Below are 20,600 nucleotides of genomic sequence, written 5' to 3'. Positions count from 1 at the left end.
GTGATGGTACTTACAAAAGGAAGTTTAGAAATTTGGGATGAGATATTATTTGGCCATTTATTATTTTTGGCTTCTTTATAATTATTGCAGCATTCACTGTGTGCTTATGATATGCACTGTTAGTTATTTGGCAAGGAAATGCTAGTAGTGATTGTAAAGCCTACTTTTTACATTTTGTTGATTTATTTGATGCTTTCTATAATGCACTTTTAAAGATGTATTTTATGTTGTATATAACTTGCAGAGGAAATATTGGTTTATATTTTAAAAAGTTCTTAATCATTCATCATTTGATGCCATTTGGGGACCTATGGGAGGCTGTCTATGACTGAAATGTACAATCTGACTGGGACTGTAATGAAAATAAATCAACTCTACAGTTATAATCAGAGAGAGATCTCTATGCTGATTGGTTTGATTTTAAAAGAGAGGAAATAGCTATGACTTAGTTATGTTGATAGGGGTTGTGGTAAAAATAAGAATCATGTTAGAATGGTGAAGTTATGGAAGTAATTGAATTTTTGTCAGAGGAATAAAGACAGTGTTAGTAATGAGACAGTCAGTTCCTAGGTAGATTGATAAGAAGTCAGGGAAGGAGAGAGGGGTCTGGAATTCTCAAGGAGGAGGAAAGGACAAACATCTTTTTTATTTCTCTCTCTACATTCCTTAGTCTTAGTCACATAAAACACTTTTTTTTTTTTTAAAGCAATGATTACACAACAAACAACACAGTTTAAACTCTGTACTAAGGATTATATAACAACAATTTATCCTGCTTGAGGACAGTTTCTCCTTCCTGAAAACTTTCTGGCTATCCTGTTATCTTTTTTGCCTTTTCAAAAACTGTTCATGGGGTTCTCAAGGCAAGAATACTGAAGTGGTTTGCCATTCCCTTCTCCAGTGGACCTCCAGAACTCTCCACCATGACCCATCCCTCTTGTGTGGCCCTACATGGCATGGCTCATAGCTTCATTGAGTTAGACAAGGCTGTGGTCCATGTGATTAGATTGGTTAGTTTTCTGTGACTATGGTTTTCAGATTGTCTGCCCTTTGATGGACAAGGATAAGAAGCTTATGGAAACCTCAAGAAACTAGAAAAAAGTCAAATAAATAACCTAACTCTGCACCTAAAGCAACTAGAAAAGGAAGAAATGGAGAACCCCAGGGTTAGTAGAAGGAAAGAAATCTTAAAAAATTAGGGCAGAAATAAATGCAAAAGAAACAAAAGAGACCATAGCAAAAATCAACAAAGCAAAAAGCTGGTTCTTTGAAAGGATAAATAAAATTGACAAACCATTAGCTAGACTCATCAAGAAACAAAGGGAGAAGAATAAAATCAATAAAATTGGAAATGAAAATGGAGAGATCACAACAGACAATACAGAAATACAAAGGATCGTAAGAGACTACTATCTGCAATTATATGCCTATAAAATGGACAATGTGGAAGAAATGGACAAATTCTTAGAAAAGTACAACTTTCTAAAAATGAACCAAGAAGAAATAGAAAATCTTAATAGACCCATCACAAGCATGGAAATTGAAACTGTAATCAGAAATCTTCCAGCAAACAAAAGCCCAGGTCCAGACGGCTTCACAGCTGAATTCTACCAAAAATTTCGAGAAGAGCTAACACCTATCCTACTGAAACTCTTCCAGAAAATTGCAGAAGAGGGTAAATTTCCAAACTCATTCTATGAGGCCACCATCACCCTAATACCAAAACCTGACAAAGACGCCACAAAAAAAGAAAACTATAGGCCAATATCACTGATGAACATAGATGCAAAAATCCTCAACAAAATTCTAGCAATCAGAATCCAACAACACATTAAAAAGATCACACACCATGACCAAGTGGGCTTTATCCCAGGGATGCAAGGATTCTTCAATATCCGCAAATCAATCAATGTAATTCACCACATTAACAAATTGAAAAATAAAAGCCATATGATTATCTCAATAGATGCAGAGAATGCCTTTGACAAATTTCAACATCCATTTATGATAAAAACTCTCCAGAAAGCAGGAATAGAAGGAACATACCTCAACATAATAAAAGCTATATATGACAAACCCACAGCAAACATTATCCTCAATGGTGAAAAATTGAAAGCATTTCCCCTAAAGTCAGGAACAAGACAACGGTGCCCACTTTCACCGCTACTATTCAACATAGTTCTGGAAGTTTTGGCCACAGCAATCAGAGCAGAAAAAGAAATAAAAGGAATCCAAATTGGAAAAGAAGAAGTAAAACTCTCACCATTTGCAGATGACATGATCCTCTACATAGAAAACCCTAAAGACTCCACTAAAAAATTACTAGAGCTAATCAATGGATATAGTAAAGTTGCAGGATATAAAATCAACACACAGAAATCCCTTGCATTCCTATGCACTAATAATGAGAAAGTAGAAAAAGAAATTAAGGAAACAATTCCATTCACCATTGCAACAAAAAGAATAAAATACTTAGGAATATACCTACCTAAAGAAACTAAAGACCTATATATCAAAAACTATAAAACACTGATGAAAGAAATCAAAGGGGACACGAATAGATGGAAAAATATACCATGTTCATGGATTGGAAGAATCAATATAGTGAAAATGAGTATACTACCCAAAGCAATCTACAGATTCAATGCAATCCCTATCAAGCTACCAGCGGTATTTTTCACAGAACTAGAACAAATAATTTCAAGATTTGTATGGAAATACAAAAAACCTCGAATAGCCAAAGCAATCTTGAGAAAGAAGAATGGAACTGGAGGAATCAACTTGCCTGACTTCAGGCTCTACTACAAAGCCACAGTCATCAAGACAGTATGGTACTGGCACAAAGACAGACATATAGATCAATGGAACAAAATAGAAAGCCCAGAGATAAATCCACACACCTATGGACACCTTATCTTCGACAAAGGAGGCAAGAATATATAATGGAGTAAAGACAATCTCTTTAACAAGTGGTGCTGGGAAAACTGGTCAGCCACTTGTAAAAGAATGAAACTAGATCACTTTCTAACACCACACACAAAAATAAACTCAAAATGGATTAAAGATCTAAACGTAAGACCAGAAACTATAAAACTCCTAGAGGAGAACATAGGCAAAACACACACCGACATAAATCACAGCAGGATCCTCTATGATCCACCTCCCAGAATTCTGGAAATAAAAGCAAAAATAAACAAATGGGATCTAATTAAAATTAAAAGCTTCTGCACAACAAAGGAAACTATAAGTAAGGTGAAAAGACACTCTTCTGAATGGGAGAAAACAGTAGCAAATGAAGCAACTGACAAACAACTAATCTCAAAAATATACAAGCAACTTATGCAGCTCAACTCCAGAAAAATAAACGACCCAATCAAAAAATGGGCCAAAGAACTAAATAGGCATTTCTCCAAAGAAGACATACGGATGGCTAACAAACACATGAAAAGATGCTCAACATCACTCATTATCAGAGAAATGCAAATCAAGACCACAATGAGGTACCATTTCACACCAGTCAGAATGGCTGCGCTCCAAAAGTCTACAAGCAATAAATGCTGGAGAGGATGTGGAGAAAAGGGAACCCTCTTACACTGTTGGTGGGAATGCAAACTAGTACAGCCACTATGGAAAACAGTGTGGAGATTCCTTAAAAAATTGCAGATAGACCTGCCTTATGACCCAGCAATCCCACTGCTGGGCATACACACCAAGGAAACCAGAATTGAAAGAGACACGTGTACCCCAATGTTCATTGCAGCATTGTTTATAATAGCCAGGACATGGAAACAACCTAGATATCCATCAGCAGATGAATGGATAAGAAAGCTGTGGTACATATACAAAATGGAGTATTACTCAGCCATTAAAAAGAATACATTTGAATCAGTTCTAATGAGATGGATGAAACTGGAGCCCATTATACAGAGTGAAGCAAGCCAGAAAGAAAAACACCAATACAATATACTGACACATATATACGGAATTTAGAAAGATGGTAATGATGACCCTGTATGCGAGACAGCAAAAGAGACACAGATGTATAGAACGGACTTTTGGACTCTGAGGGAGAGGGAGAGGGTGGGATGATTCAGGAGAATGCATTGAAACATGTATACTATCATGTAAGAAACGAAGTGCCAGTCTATATACAGGATGCTTGGGGCTGGTGCGTGGGGATGATCCAGAGAGATGATATGGGGTGGGAGGTGGGAGGGGGATTCAGGATTGGGAGCTTGTATACACCCGTGGTGGATTCATGCCAATGTATGGCAAAACCAATGCAGTATTGTAAAGTAAAATAAAGTAAAAATAAAATTAAAAAAATAAAAATATTAAAAAATAAAAAGAGCTTATGGAAGCATCCTGATGGGATAGACTGACTGAGGGGGAAACTGGGTCTTGTTCTGATGGGTGGGGCCATGCTCAGTAAATCTTAAATTCAATTTTCTGTTGATGGGTTGAGCTGTGTTCCCTCCTTCCTATTTACCTGGGACCAAACTATGGTGGATGATGAAGATAATGGTGACCTCCCTCAAAAGTTCCCATGCATATACTGCTATACTCAGTGCCCCCAGCCCTGTAGCAGGCCACCACTGACAACACAAGAGAAGATTCTACACATGGACATCACCAGATGACCAACAGCAAAATCAGATTGATAATATTCTTTACAGCAAAGATGGAGAAGCTCTATACAGTCAGCAAAAACAAGACTGGAAGCTGACAGTGGCTCAGATCATGAACTCCTTATTGCCGAATTCAAACTTAAATTGAAGAAAGTAGGGAAACCACTAGACCATTCAGTTATGACCTAAATCAAATCCCTAACAATTATACAGTGGAAGTGAGAAATAGATTTAAGGGACTAGATCTGATACACAGAGTACCTGATGAACTATGGATGGAGGTTTGTGACATTGTACAGGAGACAGGGAGTAAGACCATCACCAAGAAAAAGTAATGCAAAAAAGCAAAATAGCTGTCAGATGAGGCCTTACAAATAGCTGTGAAAAGAAGAAAAGCAAAGAGCAAAGGAGAAAAGGAAAGATATAAGCATCTGAATGCAGAGTTCCAAAGAATAGCAAGGAGAGAAAAGAAAGCCTTCCTCAGTGATCAGTACAAAGAAATAGAGGAAAACAACAGAATAGGAGAGATTAGAGATCTCTTCAAGAAAATTAGAGATACCAAGGGAACATTTCATGCAAATATGGGCTCAGTAAAGGACAGAAATGGTCTGGACCTAAAAGAAGCAGATATACTAAGAAGAGGTGGCAAACACAGAAGAACTATACAAGAAAGATCTTCATGACCCAGATAACTATGAGTGTGATCACTCACCTAGAGCCAGATATCCTGGAATGCGAAGTCAAGTGGGCCTTAGGAAGCATCACTACAAACAAAGCTAGTGGAGGTAATAGAATTCCAGTTGAGCTATTTCAAAACCTAAAAGCTGATGCTGTGAAAGGGCTTCATTCAATATGTCAGCAAATTTGGAAAACTCAGCAATGGCCACAGGACTGGAAAAGATGAGTTTTCATTCCAAACCCAAAGAAAGGCAATGCCAAAAAAGATTCAAACTACCACAAAGTGTGCTCATATCACATGCTAGTGAAGTAATGCTCAAAATTCCCCAAGCCAGGCTTCAGCAATACAAGAACTGTGAATGTCCAGATGTTCAAGCCGGATTTAGAAAAGGCATACGAAACAGTGATCAAATTGCCAACATCCGTTGGATTATCAAAAAAGCAAGAGAGTTCCAGAAAACATCTATTTCTGCTTTATTGACTATGAGAAAGCCTTTGTGTCAGTTCGGTTCAGTCGCTCAGTCGTGTCTGACTCTTTGTGACCCCATGAACTGCAGCATGCCAGGCATCCCTGTCCATCACCAACTCCCGGAGTCTACCCAAACCCATGTCCATTGAGTCGGTGATGCCATCCAACCATATCATCCTCTGTCGTCCCCTTCTCCTGCCCTCAATCTTTCCCAGCATCAGAGTCTTTTCAAATGAGTCAGCTCTTTGCATTCGATGGCCGAAGTATTGGAGTTTCAGCTTCAACATCAGTCCTTCCAATGAACACCCAGGACTGATCTCCTTTAGGATCTCCTTGCAGTCCAAGAGACTCTCAAGAGTCTTCTCCAGCACCACAGTTCAAAAGCATGAATTATTTGGCGTTATGACTTTAAGACTTAATAAAACAAGTACACACAAACATCAAATAATATCAAACTTAAAATAAAAGACATGACTACTGGAAAACCATAGCCTTGACTAAATTGACCTTTGTTGGCAAAGTGATGTATCTGCTTTTTCATATGCTGTCTAGGTTGGTCATAACTTTCCTTCCAAGGAGTAAGCGTCTTTTAATTTCATGGCTGCAATCACCATCTGCAGTGATTTTGGAGCCCAGAATAATAAAGTCAGCCATTGTTTCCACTATTTTCCCATCTATTTCCCATGAAGTGATGGGACCAGATGCCATGGTCTTCATTTTCTGAATATTGAGCTTTAAGCCAACTTTTTCACTCTCCTCTTTCACTTTCATCAAGAGGCTTTTTAGTTCCTCTTCACTTTCTGCCATAAGGGTGGTGTCATCTGCATATCTGAGGTTATTAATATTTCTCCTGGCAATCTTGATTCCAGCTTGTGCTTCTTCCAGCCCAGCGTTTCTCATGATGTATTCTGCATATAAGTTAAATAAGCAGGCTGACAATGTACAGCCTTGACGTACTTCTTTTCCTATTTGGAACCAGTCTGTTGTTCCATGTCCCGTTCTAACCATTGCTTCCTGACCTGCATACAGGCTTCTCAAGGGGCAGGTCAGGTGGTCTGGTATTCCCATCTCTTTCAGAATTTTCCACAGTTTTTTTTTGTGACCACACAGTCAAAGGCTTTGGCATAGTCAATAAAGCAGAAATAGCTGTTTTTCTGGAACTCTTCTGCTTTTTTGATGATCCAGCGGATGTTCGCAATTTGATCTCTGGTTCCTCTAGCTTTTCTAAAAACAGCTTGAACATCTGATTGAATAACAGACTGGTTCCAAATCAGGAAAGGAGTACGTCAAGGCTGTATATTGTCACCTAGTTTATTTAACTTATATGCAAAGTGCATCATGAGAAACACTGGGCTGGAGGAAGCACAAGCTGGAATCAAGTTTGCCAGGAGAAATATCAATAACCTCAGATATGTAGACGACACCACCCTTATGGCAGAAAGAGAAGAAGAACTAAAGAGCCTCTGATGAAAGTGAAAGAGGAGAGTGAAAAAGTTGGCTTAAAGTTCAACATTCAGAAAACTAAGATCATGGCATCCAGTCCCATCACTTCATGGCAAATAGATGGGAAAACAATGGAAACAGTGGCAGACTTCATTTTTCTGGGCTCCCAAATCACTGCAGATGGTGATTGCAGCCATGAAATTAAAAGACACTTACTCCTTCTAAGGAAATTTATGACCAACCAAGACAGCATATGAGAAAACAGAGACATTACTTTGCCAACAAATGTCCATCTAGTCAAAGCTATTGTTTTCCAGTAGTCATGTCTTTTAAGTTTGATATTATTTGATGTTTGTGTGTACTTGTTTTATTAAGTCTTAAAGTCATAATATTTTTGACCAGTATATGTCTATTTCAATGATTATTAGTTATATCTCAATTCACTTGTCAGATGATTCATATTTCTTCCCAGTGATTTGATATGCCACCTTTATTATATACTAAGTTTGTGTGCATGCTTGGATCAGTGGCTGGACTTCGTACATACAATTTTGATCTGCCTGTTTCTATGACAGAAACAAATGGTTTTAATTCTTGTCATTAATTTCTGGAAGGGAAAGAACTGCCTAATGGTCTCTCTGGAAAATGTATGTGATATGACATATTTATTCTTTTGATGAACTTTATGATATTCATTTTTTAAGGTTGCAAACACTCCCACATTTTGTGGTTTTCATTTGTGTTAAAGGCATTAAACTAATTTTAGGAAGAACTAAAGAACCTCTTGATGAAAGTGAAAGAGGAGATTGAAAAAGTTGGCTTAAAGCTCAACATTCAGAAAACTAAGCTCATGGCATCTGGTCCCATCACTTCATGGCAAATAGATGGGGAAACAGTGGAAACAGTGTCAGACTTTATTTTTGGAGGCTCCAAAATCACCACAGATGGTGACTGCAGCTATGAAATTAAAAGACGTTTGCTCCTTGGAAGAAAACTTATGACCAACCTAGACAGCATATTAAAAAGCAGAGACATTACCTTGCCAACAAAAGTCCATCTAATCAAGGCTATGGGTTTTCCATTAGTCATGTATGGATGTGAGACTTGGAGCATAAAGAAGGCTGAGTGATGAAGAATTGATGCTTTTGAACTGTGGAGTTGGAGAGGACTTTTGAGAGTCCCTTAGACTGCAAGGAGATCCAACCAGTACTTCCTAAAGGAAATCAGTTCTGAATATTCATTGGAAGGACTGATGTTGAAGCTGAAACTCCAATACTTTGGCCACCTGATGCAAAGAAGTGACTCATCTGAAAACACCTTGATGCTGGGAAAGATTGGAGGCAGGAGTAGAAGGGGATGACAGAGGATGAAATGGTTGGATGGCATCACCAGCTTGATGGACATAAGTTTGAGTAAACTCCAGGAGTTGGTGTTGGATAGGGAGGCCTGGCATGCTGCAGTCCATGGGGTCTCAAAGACGCAGACACAACTCAGCTACTGAACTGATCTGAGGAAGAACAGACATTTTTATACTGTTATCTTCCTATCCAGGAACATGACATTCTCTTCATTCAAATATTATTTTATGTCATCCAGTAATCCTTAACCTTTCTTTTACCTTTTTGTAAAAGAGTTTTTACAGATTTGTTGTTAATTCTAAAGTTTAAAAATTATAGATGTGGATTATACATATTAGTATATGTGTATATGTATACATATCCATATATACACACATAACTACTCAAAGTATGATCAGCATCACTTGGAAGATCATTGGAAATATTAAATCTTGATTGCAAATGTACTGAATCTTCATTTTAGCAAGATCCTCAAGTGATTTATATGTACATTAAAGTTTGAGAAGCACCACAGGTATACATGATAAGAATGGGATTTTGTTTGTGTTGTATATCCTAACTTCTAATTGATTTAGAATGTATTTTAAGATTATTAATTTTTGTATCCTTATTTCTTAATATTGCAATAATATAGTTTTATTCACATCATCTGCAAATAATGATGTCTGGTACTGCTTTTCAATATTCATGTTTTTTCTTTTACTGCTTAGGCTAAAATTTTTAAAAGGAGTTTAAATAAGTGAAGTGATCTATGGATGCTTCAGTGTTTCATTGATAGCTACGATTATGAATTAGTTTGAGAAAAATTATTTTCCAAGAGTTATTATCAGAAGTAAATGCTTACTTTTTTTTTCAAATACCCTTTTGATCTATCAATATGATTGTGGACTTTGTCCATTGACCTTTTGTAGGGCTAACTTGGATTAGTTATCAATTCAAAAAAGTGTTAAATTAATAAACAGAATTGTTGTCATTCAGTCGCTCAGTTGTGTTCAACTCTTTGGGACCCCATAGACTGCAGCATGCCAGGACTCCTTGTCCTTCACTATCTCCTGGAGTTTATTCAGACTCATGTCCATTGAGTTGATGATGCCATCCATCCATCTCATTCTCTATTGTCTCCTTCTCCTCATGCCTTCTATCGTTCCCAGCATCAGGGTGTTTTCTAATGAGATGGCTTTCGCATCAGGTAGCCAAAGTATTGGAGCTTCAGCTTCAGCATCACTACAATAAGGATATAGTATTTTTCCAACCACATCAAAAAGTGGCAATGGAGGCAGAATTTCATACTGATTACCGCAGAGACAGATGTGTTTTTCTTCTACATCTCAATCAGAAGCTTGAACTCTGTGAATGAGAACGTTAGTTATCACTACTTCCAGGGCTTAAGGCTTTAGACTGGGGATTAGGAAAGCAATTTCTTATTTAGGTAGAGATTCCTAAATTCAGTTGCCTTTACCTTGCTTAATCATTAGTAAATTAGCAGTGTAATCAAAGTAAATTAGCAATGACACATCCTCCTGAGTGACATTCTTCTTAATATCTTAGCAAAGTGCTGATATTCTTTTAGAAATAGTTGATAGATCTAGAGAATGCCAAGGAAACAAATGAAACATTTTTATTTCACCAAAGCATAATATCTTTGTGCCTCATTCAGTAGATTATAACTTGTTGAACAACTGATCAGTGCTGTTGAAGTATAGTCTGGATTGTTATGAAAGAAGTTCAATGGCTTGTCCTTAGCCCTTTTTGTAGACAGTATTTTCCATTAGTGACTAGTATTAAGAGATTGAAAGAATGCCTATAATTTTTTCCAATGGCATAGATTATATGTAGCAAAAAATAGTATTACTGATGACAGAGACAAAATCTTTAAAAAAAACTTTGTTATGGATTCTAAAAGTCAGTTTTACAAATATAATTATGGCTTGAGTATGGCTATGGGGGAAAAGCCTGAATATTTTAACTAATCACAAGCTGAACACAATAGGACAATATGATAGAGCTACAAAAATGGTATATAAAATTTATGCTAAATGAATCAATGGCATTCTGTTAAAATGATAAAGTGTTTATCACTGATAACAATTGATAAACAATTCATTTATCACTGAATTGTTCTATAGCCATAGAGACACACCTCTGGGAACCATTACCATTTTGAGGTGTGTCTAGAGAGTCCAGTGGATCTATAGAACATAGTATGGGAAGAATATGGAATGAAATTGATATGTTCAGAGAATTAAGTGAGATTAGTGGAGACTAAATAAGTACTTTCAAATACAAAGACCTGCCATGTGAAAAATAGAATAATTATTCTATGTAAAAACGATGAAATCAGGCAAAAGCTAGTATTATAAAGTTACAAATAGTTCAGTTCAACATAAGGAGGGACTTAATAATCAATGATGCAAAAAGCTTTGAGAAGTGTTTCCTTTTACTAGAATCATTTAAGTGATATTTCAAATGCCATCTGTCAGGATGTGTAGAAGAAATTTTTGACTGAGTGGGAGTTAGGCTAAATGACTTTCAAAGATATTTAGAATATCCTTTCAAGGATATTCAAAAATCTCTTAGAACACATTTTTATAATTTTTAATTACAGTATAGTTGCTTTACCATGTTGAGTTAGTTTCTGCTGTACAGCAAAGGGAATCCGCTATACATTTACTTATATCCTGTCTTTTTTGGATTTCCTTCTGTTTAAAGGAAATGAGTAAGTTCCCTGTGTTACACAGTAATAGCATACATTGTTCACTGTGAAGGGTTCCCCCCTACTTCAAGCTAACAAGTTAGCATGCCATAGTTTTATGGGTACTTTTAGAAGTTGTGAACCTCCAAGGCTAGAGACAAGGGGCAGTTCCTTACTCGTAGCAGCAGAAGTAGCCAATCAGTCTTTTATTGTACTGGTTCCTTGAGCGGCAGTTCCCAGATAGTAAAGCAAAGAAGGCCAAGTGAAGCCTTCACATGCAGTAGGTTGCATTATAGGAGAGGAATCCTGGGCTTAGGGGATATAAGTGTCTTACAATTGATGGCAAGGATGCCTGTTTGTAGGTCTAGTTCAGTTAAATTGCTCAGTTGTGTCTGACTCTTTGCAACCCCATGAACCGCAGCATGCCAGGCTTCCCTGTCCATCACCAACTCCTGGAGTAGGTCTAGAGGGAGATGCTATTTCATCTTCCAAGGCTGTAAGGAGACTTGACCTCTCTTCCAAGGTTGTTTCCCACATAGTCATCTTTGAAAAGATAGATCAGAGCAGAGGCCAGTCAGTACCTTGTTTACAAGGCATGCAAAAATTTAGGAGACCCAAGGAGAATCATTTCCCTATATAAATAATTTTCGTTCAGATAAGCAAGAAGTATTTGTTATATTCATACCATTAACAAATAAAAAAGAATTTATAACAAGCTCTAAAAATTAAAATATCATAGGAAAATCTAAGAATACCTAATATTAAAGAATGAGTGATTACATTATTATCTATATTCTATTTTAGGTAGATTTTAAGGCAGCTTGTAGAATATTTATGAAGTTAAATCAAAGTAAAAGTTACAGGGAACAAAAGGAAAAATAGATAAACTGGAGTATATCAAAATTAGAAACTTCTGTTTATCAAAGGACACTATCAACAGAGTGAAAATGCAAAAGTGAAAAGAGAAAATATTTGCAAATTTTGTATCTGAAAAAGGATCAATATCTAGAATATAAAAGGAGTTTCTAAAACTCAGCAGGGAAGAAACAAACAATCTAATTAAAAACTGAGCAAAGGACTTGAATAATTTCTCCAAAGATAAACAAATGGCCAATAAGCACATGAAAAAGATGCTCAACATCACTGATCATTAAGGAAATGCAAATCAAAACCACAATGAGATACCACCTCATACTTATTAGAATGGCTACTATTACAAAAAAAAAAAAACAACAGAAAATGACAGATGTTGGCAAGGACATGGAGCTATTAGAAACCTCATGCATGATTTATGGGAATGATGGTGCACCTGCTACGGAAAACAGTATGGCAATTTCTCAAAAATTTAGAAATAGAATTACAGGATGATCCAGCATTTCCACTTCTGTGTATATACCCAAAATAATTGAAAGCAGTGCTTCAAAGCATTGTTATTTGCATAAGCCAAAAGGTGGAAGCAACCTAACTGTCCATCAGCAGATACGTGGGTTAATACAATATGGTATATACAGACAATGGAATATTAGCCTTAAAAAGGAAAGAAATTCTGACACATGCTTGCAACATGGATGACACTTCAGGTATTATGCTAAGTTAAATATGCTAGTCATAAAAAGTTGCTTCTTATTAATAGAAATTCTTTCCCTATGGGCTGTTGGTATAATACAAATCTCAATCTAGTTATCAAAATTCTGGGTAGGTGAAAGGAGTAGGAATATAAAGGAAACTTAAGCACTAGTGCTGTCACCACAAAAGGATTTAATGAAATCTTACTGGTTGCATCTTACTTATTCACTTGCTTCACTACAAAAGGTTGGTAACTGGAATTACAAGCCAAAATAAAGTATAACAGTCCTCAACATATTGAGAAGAATTAAGAAGTCCATTTGTTCACTTTAAATATCTTATATTGACAAATAAGACGGAAAAATAAAATGTCCCAATTTAATTTACGTGGGAGAAATGGAACTATTTTGTGAAGTATTAGAGCATAAAATTACAGTTAAAGGCGTTGGTTTTTGAAATAAAAGTACAGTAGATTGTTGTCAAATAAAGCCTATGGCTCTGCTGAAGCAGTGGCAAAGCATGTTTTTGCAAAAGCATGAAAGTAAATTTAACTCTTTAGGGAAACAACAAGAAGAAATCATTCTCAACTATTTCTTGAGATCTTAGCATGTACATATCACAGCAGAAGAAAAAAAAATTAAAGAAGCTATCAGAGCAAGTTGAATATCATCCTTGATTTTTGTTTGCCAAATTACAATTAATTATATATACAAAATATTGAATTATGTAATTACTCAAGTGAGCAACAAGGACCTAATTTCTTGACATGACCAAGAGTCAATAGGATAAGTACCTTAAAAATTGCTATATGTCACAGTTCCGAAAAATATATATTTAGAAGAGAGATATTATACTGTCTGTCCTCTTTATGGAGCTGATAGTTCAGTTCAGTTCATTTCAGTCGCTCAATCGTGTCCAACTCTTTGCAACCCCATGAATCGCCGCACGCCAGGCCTCCCTGTCCATCACCAACTCCCGGAGTTCACTCAGACTTACGTCTATCGAGTCAGTGATGCCATCCAGCCATCTCATCCTCTGTCGTTTCCTTCTCCTCCTGTCCCCAATCCCTCCCAGCATCAGAGTCTTTTCCAATGAGTCAACTCTTCACATGAGGTGGCCATGGTACTGGAGTTTCAGCTTTAGCATCATTCCTTCCAAAGAAATCCCAGGGCTGATCTCCTTCAGAATGGGCTGGTTGGATCTCCTTGCAGTCCAAGGGACTCTCAAGAGTCTTCTCTAATACCACAGTTCAAAAGCATCCATTCTTCAGCTCACAGCCTTCTTCACAGTCCAACTCTCACATCCATACATGACCACAGGAAAAACCATAGCCTTGACTAGATGGACCTTAGTCGGCAAAGTAATGTCTCTGCTCTTGAATATGCTGTCTAGGTTGGTCATAACTTTTCTTCCAAGGAGTAACCATCTTTTAATTCATGGCTGCAGTCATAATCTGCAGTGATTTTGGAGCCCCCCACAATAAAGTCTGACACTGTTTCTACTGTTTCCCCATCTATTTGCCATGAAATGATGGGACTGGATGCCATAAACTTCTTTTTCTGAATGTTGAGCTTTAAGCCAACCTTTTCACTCTCCACTTTCACTTTCATCAAGAGGCTTTTTAGTTCCTCTTCACTTTCTGCCATAAGGCTGGTGTCATCTGCAGATCTGAGGTTATTGATATTTCTCTCGGCAATCTTGATTCCAGCTTGTGTTTCTTCCAGTCCAGCATTTCTCATGATGTAGTCTGCATAAAAGTTAAATAAGCAGGGTGATGATATCCAGCCTTGATGTACTCCTTTTCCTATTTGGAACCAGTCTGTTGTTCCATGTCCATTCCTAACTGTTGCTCCCTGACCTGCATACAGATTTCTCAAGAGGCAGGTCAGGTGGTCTGGTATTCCCATCTCTTTCAGAATTTTCCACAGTTGATTGTGATCCACACAGTCAAAGGCTTTGGCATAGTCAATAAAGCAGAAATAGATGTTTTTCTGGAACTCTCTTGCTTTTTCTATGATCCAGAGGAGGTTGGCAATTTGATCTCTGGTTCCTCTGCCTTTTCTAAAACCAGCTTGAACATGAGGAAGTTCACGGTTCACGTATTGCTGAAGCCTGGTTTGGAGAATTTTGAGCATTACTTTACTAGCATGTGAGATGAGTGCAATTGTGCGGTAGTTTGAGCATTCTTTGGCATTACTTTTCTTTGGGATTGGAATGAAAACTGACCTTTTCCAGTCCTGTGGCCACTGCTGAGTTTTCCAAATTTGCTGGCATATTGAGTGTAGCACTTTCACAGTATCATCTTTCAGGATTTGAAATAGCTCAACTGGAATTCCATCTCCTTCACTAGCTTTGTTCATAGTGATGCTTTCTAAGGCCCACTTGACTTCACATTCCAGGATGTCTGGCTCTAGATGAGTGATCACACCATCATGATTATCTGGGTCATGAAGATCTTTTTCGTACAGTTCTTCTGTGTATTCTTACCACCTCTTCTTAATATCTTCTGATTCTGTTGGGTCCATACCATTCTGTCCTTTATCGAGCCCATCTTTGCATGAAATGTTCCCTTGGTATCTCTAATTTTCTTGAAGAGATCTCTAGTCTTTCCCATTCTGTTCTTTCCCTCTATTTCTTTGCATTGATCACTGAAGAAGGCTTTCTTATCTCTTCTTGCTATTCTCTGGAACTCTGCATTCAGATGCTTATATCTTTCCTTTTCTCCTTTGTTTTTCGCCTCTCTTCTTTTCCCAGCTATTTATAAGGCCTCCTCAGACAGCCATTTTTCTTTTTTGCATTTCTTTTCCATGGGGATGGTCTTGATCCCTGTCTCCTGTACAATGTCATGAACCTCATTCCACAGTTCATCAGGCACTCTGTCTATCAGATCTAGGCCCTTAAATCTATTTCTCACTTCCACTGTATAATCATAAGGGATTTGATTTAGGTCCTACCTGAATGGTCTAGCGGTTTTCCCTACTTTCTTCAATTTAAGTCTGAATTTGGTAATAAGGAGTTCATGATCTGAGCCACTGTCAGCTCCTGGTCTTTTTTTGTTGTAGACTGTATAGAGCTTCTCCATCTTTGACTGTAAAGAATATAATCAATCTGATTTTGGTGTTGACCATCTGGTGATGTCCATGTGTAGAGTCTTCTCTTGTGTTGTTGGAAGAGGGTGTTTGCTATGACCAGTGCATTTTCTTGGCAAAACTGTATTAGTCTTTGCCCTGCTTCATTCCTCATTCCAAGGCCAAATTTGCCTGTTACTCCAAGTGTTTCTTGACATCCTACTTTTACATTCCAGTCCTCTATAATGAAAAGGACATCTTTTTTGGGTGTTAGTGCTAAAAGGTCTTGTAGGTCTTCATAGAACCGTTCAACTTCAGCTTCTTCAGCATTGCTGGTTAGGGCATAGACTTGGATTACTGTGATATTGAATGGTTTGCCTTGGAGACAAACAGAGATCTGTCGTTTTTGAGAATTTGACCCCGTCAGAATGTGGTCCACTGGAAAAGGGACTGGCAAACCACTTCAGTATTCTTGCCTTGAGAACCCCATGAACAGTATTAAAAGGCAAAATGATAGGATACTGAAAGAGGAATTCCCCAGGTCAGTAGGTGCCCAACACACTACTGGAAATCAGTGGAGAAATAACTCCAGAGAGAATGAAGGGATGGAGACAAAGCAAAAACAATACCCAGCTGTAGATGTGACTAGTGATAGAAGCAAGGTCCGATGCTGTAAAGAGCAATATTGCATAGGAGCCTGGAATGTCAGGTCCATGAATCAAGGCAAATTGGAAGTGGTCAAAGAAGAGATGGCAAGAGTGAACGTCAACATTCTAGGAATCTGTGAGCTAAAATGGACTGGAATGGATGAATTTAACTCAGATGACCATTATATCTACTACTGCAGGCAGGAATCCCTCAGAAGAAATGGAGTAGCCATCATGGTGAACAAAAGAGTCCGAAATGCAGTACTTGGAGCTAATAGTAAATACATACTAAATAATGATTAGGATCAATTTTTAAATATATTTTACTTTAGAATTTGAGAATGAAATTTCTTTGTTTAGAAGAATAGACTGAAGATTAAGGGATTCAAATAACAAATTTAGTGTGTCATCAATACCAAGAAATAGGAACCTTTAGAAGGAGATTTTAGGACTTCCATGTTTTTCCATATTTAGTTTGGTCTTCCATATTCTTTTTAAAAATTTTTTATTGGAGGTACAGTTGATTTACAATGTTGTGTTTGTTTCAGGTGTTAGTCTTCCATATTGTTCATTAACATGAATATCATCAGTTAACATACATAAAATAAACATTAAATATGACACCCTACTGGATCTTTGGTAGTATGCAGTGATATGCCTTTTTTGACCAACAGAAAACATTTCTTGTTTTTTTTTCCCTCCATTTCTTTAACCTTTTTTTTCCCCTCTATTTGGGGACCTCTAGCAAATTCATGATACATAATGGACACTCAATGTTTATGGAATAAAGCACTGTTTATTACTAAGTGGCTGAACACATTCAGGACCCACCAGAAAACCTAAAAATACTTAAGATTTTACAAGGAGATCGACATCTGTTTTGACCCACATATACTAAGATCCTCTCTCCACTGACTTTTGCACCTTTTGAACATCAGCTTTACACAATTTCCTAATCCTTACCTGTATGCCAATGTGATGAGGAATTAAAGGTGGCTTATGTAATTAAAGGATGTAGAGATATAGATAGATAAGTAGACCCTTTGAAGAAAATTTCTGATACAAAATTATTTTTCATAACTTGAAATCCTGAAAAGAAACACATGTTTCTATAGACTATAATTGTGTCTTCCCATTTTTTTTCTCCATCTGTCAAATGCCTAGATTGGATTCCCATTTATTTTTCATCTACATTGTAATCCAAAGACTGTCCACTAAAAGCTGTTAGTAAATCACTTGGTCAGTTCTTTCAACAAAACAGTCTTTAAGTAATACAGTATATCAACCTACCTTTGACATTTTCATTTTTTGTTCTTGACATTTTCTCTTAACAAATAATATGGTCTTGGCCCCATTATCTTTTCTGTAGGGTTCATGAACCAAATACCAACTATCAACTCTCTTGTAGAAAAGCTATCAAGATTCAGAAACCAAAGATGTAGATGTAAAGGCCTATTTATCTGTTTTGTTATATTGAGGGAGAGGAGGGCAGAGTAGTGGTGGGGTGGTTCAAGAACAGCATGACAAATAGTACATTTTTTTTTCTAATGTTACTGGGTGGGCTGCATTTTAGAATGATTGCTTTGAAAAGTATAATTAATAAATTCCCCTCTGTTCTAACCTACCAGAAATTACTTATGATTCATTCAGCAACAATTATTGAAAGTAAACCATGTTCCAGGCACTGTACAGGTTCTAAAGAAAAGAACCAGAAGGGTAAATACATACTTAAACTAGTATTTTAAGTAGCCTTGTTATATGGAAATAAATGTCTGCCTGCATTGTATTATTTTTTCATGCTGTCTTCAACCAGCAGTTATGCAGGAATCTTTAAAATGAACTGAGAAATTATAGTGAATTCTACTATATAGTTTTACTGGATAATGAAACAGCATGCTTATTTCTTTCAAACTATGAGAAGTGGAGGGACTTTTGATCGCTAAATCAAAACTATTTGTATATTAAGTATTAAAATTGTTTATATTAATATCATGAGTTTTTGGTCTGGTGACTAAATAAATGGCTTCCATAAACAATATTTTACCTACTATACAACCCCCTTTTGCTCCTATACCAAAGGATAAAAAATGTGACTCTTATGCTTGATGAAACAATTGAACTCCTGACAATTTGTGATTTTCCTTTGTTGAATTAACAGAATTAGTGGAAATGTATCACACTGAGCATTGCATTTATTATATGTATAGAGTGGCCATTTCAGCTAAACCCCTAGATTATATATTGTATTATAGTTTACGAATTGAAAGCCCAAATTTGAATTGGATATTGACTTTGATTATGGGAAAGGCTCTCAAGTTTGAATACAGTGATTACTTCTAGACCAAATTACTTTTACTCAAAGTGACTCCAATTAGGAAGTCTAATTACTAATCCTATGAATGAGAATGTTAATGGTATCTCTTTGAAACTAAAAGAGGTTTTCTAGTATGTTTATTAACTCTCTCTTGTTTGACAAAGATGACTACATCTTCCATCTTGCTAGCCGGTTCTCTTTGGCTCAAAGCACTGAATTTGCAACCTGTTGTGACTTGTGCCAAATAAAGTGTCATCTCCCATTACTTTGGAAAGAATGCATTTTTTCAGATATCTTTTAAAGTGCTGCCATTTCTGTGAATATAATGTAACAGCATATATTTTGGAGGGTTTTTTGTTGTTGTTGTTTGTTTGCTTATTTAAAAAGCAATAATAGGTACTAAGTAACTCCCCTCCAAAAGAAGTTCTAATCCAATTGTGAAAAATTATAAAAATACACAAATAAAGAACAATAAATAAACTAAAACTTTAAATGATTGTGGAATGCATACAAAGGAGATGGAAAAAGTTGAAAGGTTTGTGTAAAGGATCTGCAATGACAGAAAAATGCAAACTTTGGAAAGATGTCAGGAGGAAGTAAGTCTTGAGCTCACTTTGAAGTGATAACATTTAGAGAAGAGAGGTAGAAAATCCAAATTGAAAGAGTGACCCTCAAATGACTTGGTGATAAGAGATGGTAAACCATATTAAAAACTGTCATGTAAATTTGCTTAGCTAAAGTAATAAATTCGCTATAGGGGAAGACAGAATCCTATTAAGGATTTGTTCATTAGTTAAAAGACCTTTAAGTTTTTGGAAGAAATTACTAAGACTTTAGGGATTACTAAGCAAGCATATGATAGAATCATTTCTTAAGAAGATATAGAGGGGTGAAATGGGAAGAGGAGAGGGAGGCTCAAGAGGGAGGTGATCTATGTACAATTATGGCTGGTTTGCATTGTTGTATGGCAGAAACCAACACAACATTGTAAAGCAATTTCCTCCAATTAAAAAATAAGGAACACAATCATTGTAACTATTCTGAAGGAAGATGAGAGATACAAAACCTGGAAGGATCCTAAGGATGCTATAAATTGGCATAGTGATTCTCAAAGTGTGGTCTGCAGATTACAAATGGGTTTTACAATATTATTGCTATTTTTATAATAATATTTTAAGATATTATTTTAATTTTTCACTGTGTTGACATTTGCACTGATGTTGCAAAAGCAACATGGTGTGTAAAGCTTCTGGCTCTCTTGCAGGAATCAAATCAGTAATAGCAAACTGTTGTAGCACAAATTGAGTATATTCTTCACCATTGTATGCACTTGCCATCCCCCACATTACCAGTCTCTACCCTTGAGTGTGTGGATTTTTAATATTTGGTGTGACAAAATGGGACATATGCAGAAAACTCTTTTTTCCAGCACAACAAAGTATGATGGTTGCTTTGAGGAAAAGCACTTGTGCACGCATGCCATTGTTTGCATTTGTGAGTTGACTTATCTGCTATTTCCATGGAACATCATGTTTCACTTGGAAGAACAACTAACAAACTATGATTATCAGACTTGGAATTTGGCAGACATTTCTTGAAAATGAAATGACTGTGCCTGTCACTTAAAGGAACACAACTGACAGTATTTATTGCCAGTGATAAAAGTTTGAGCTTTCAAGTAAAAATTAGAATTTTGGAAAACTTATATCTGTCACTGTGAGAATGATGGCCACCCAA

The 20,600-nt window shown here is 36.6% G+C and overlaps 1 protein-coding gene across 1 annotated transcript in view; it reads right to left on the bottom strand.

The window, feature by feature from the left end:
* SPATA16 (spermatogenesis associated 16) overlaps nt 1-20,600 on the bottom strand; it is a 256,040-nt gene that overhangs the window by 148,294 nt on the left and 87,146 nt on the right.

Source organism: Ovis aries, chromosome 1, assembly GCF_016772045.2.
Source record: "Ovis aries strain OAR_USU_Benz2616 breed Rambouillet chromosome 1, ARS-UI_Ramb_v3.0, whole genome shotgun sequence".
In the NCBI taxonomy this organism is placed as follows: Eukaryota; Metazoa; Chordata; class Mammalia; order Artiodactyla; family Bovidae; genus Ovis; species Ovis aries.
This window is presented reverse-complemented; position numbering and strand designations above follow the sequence as displayed.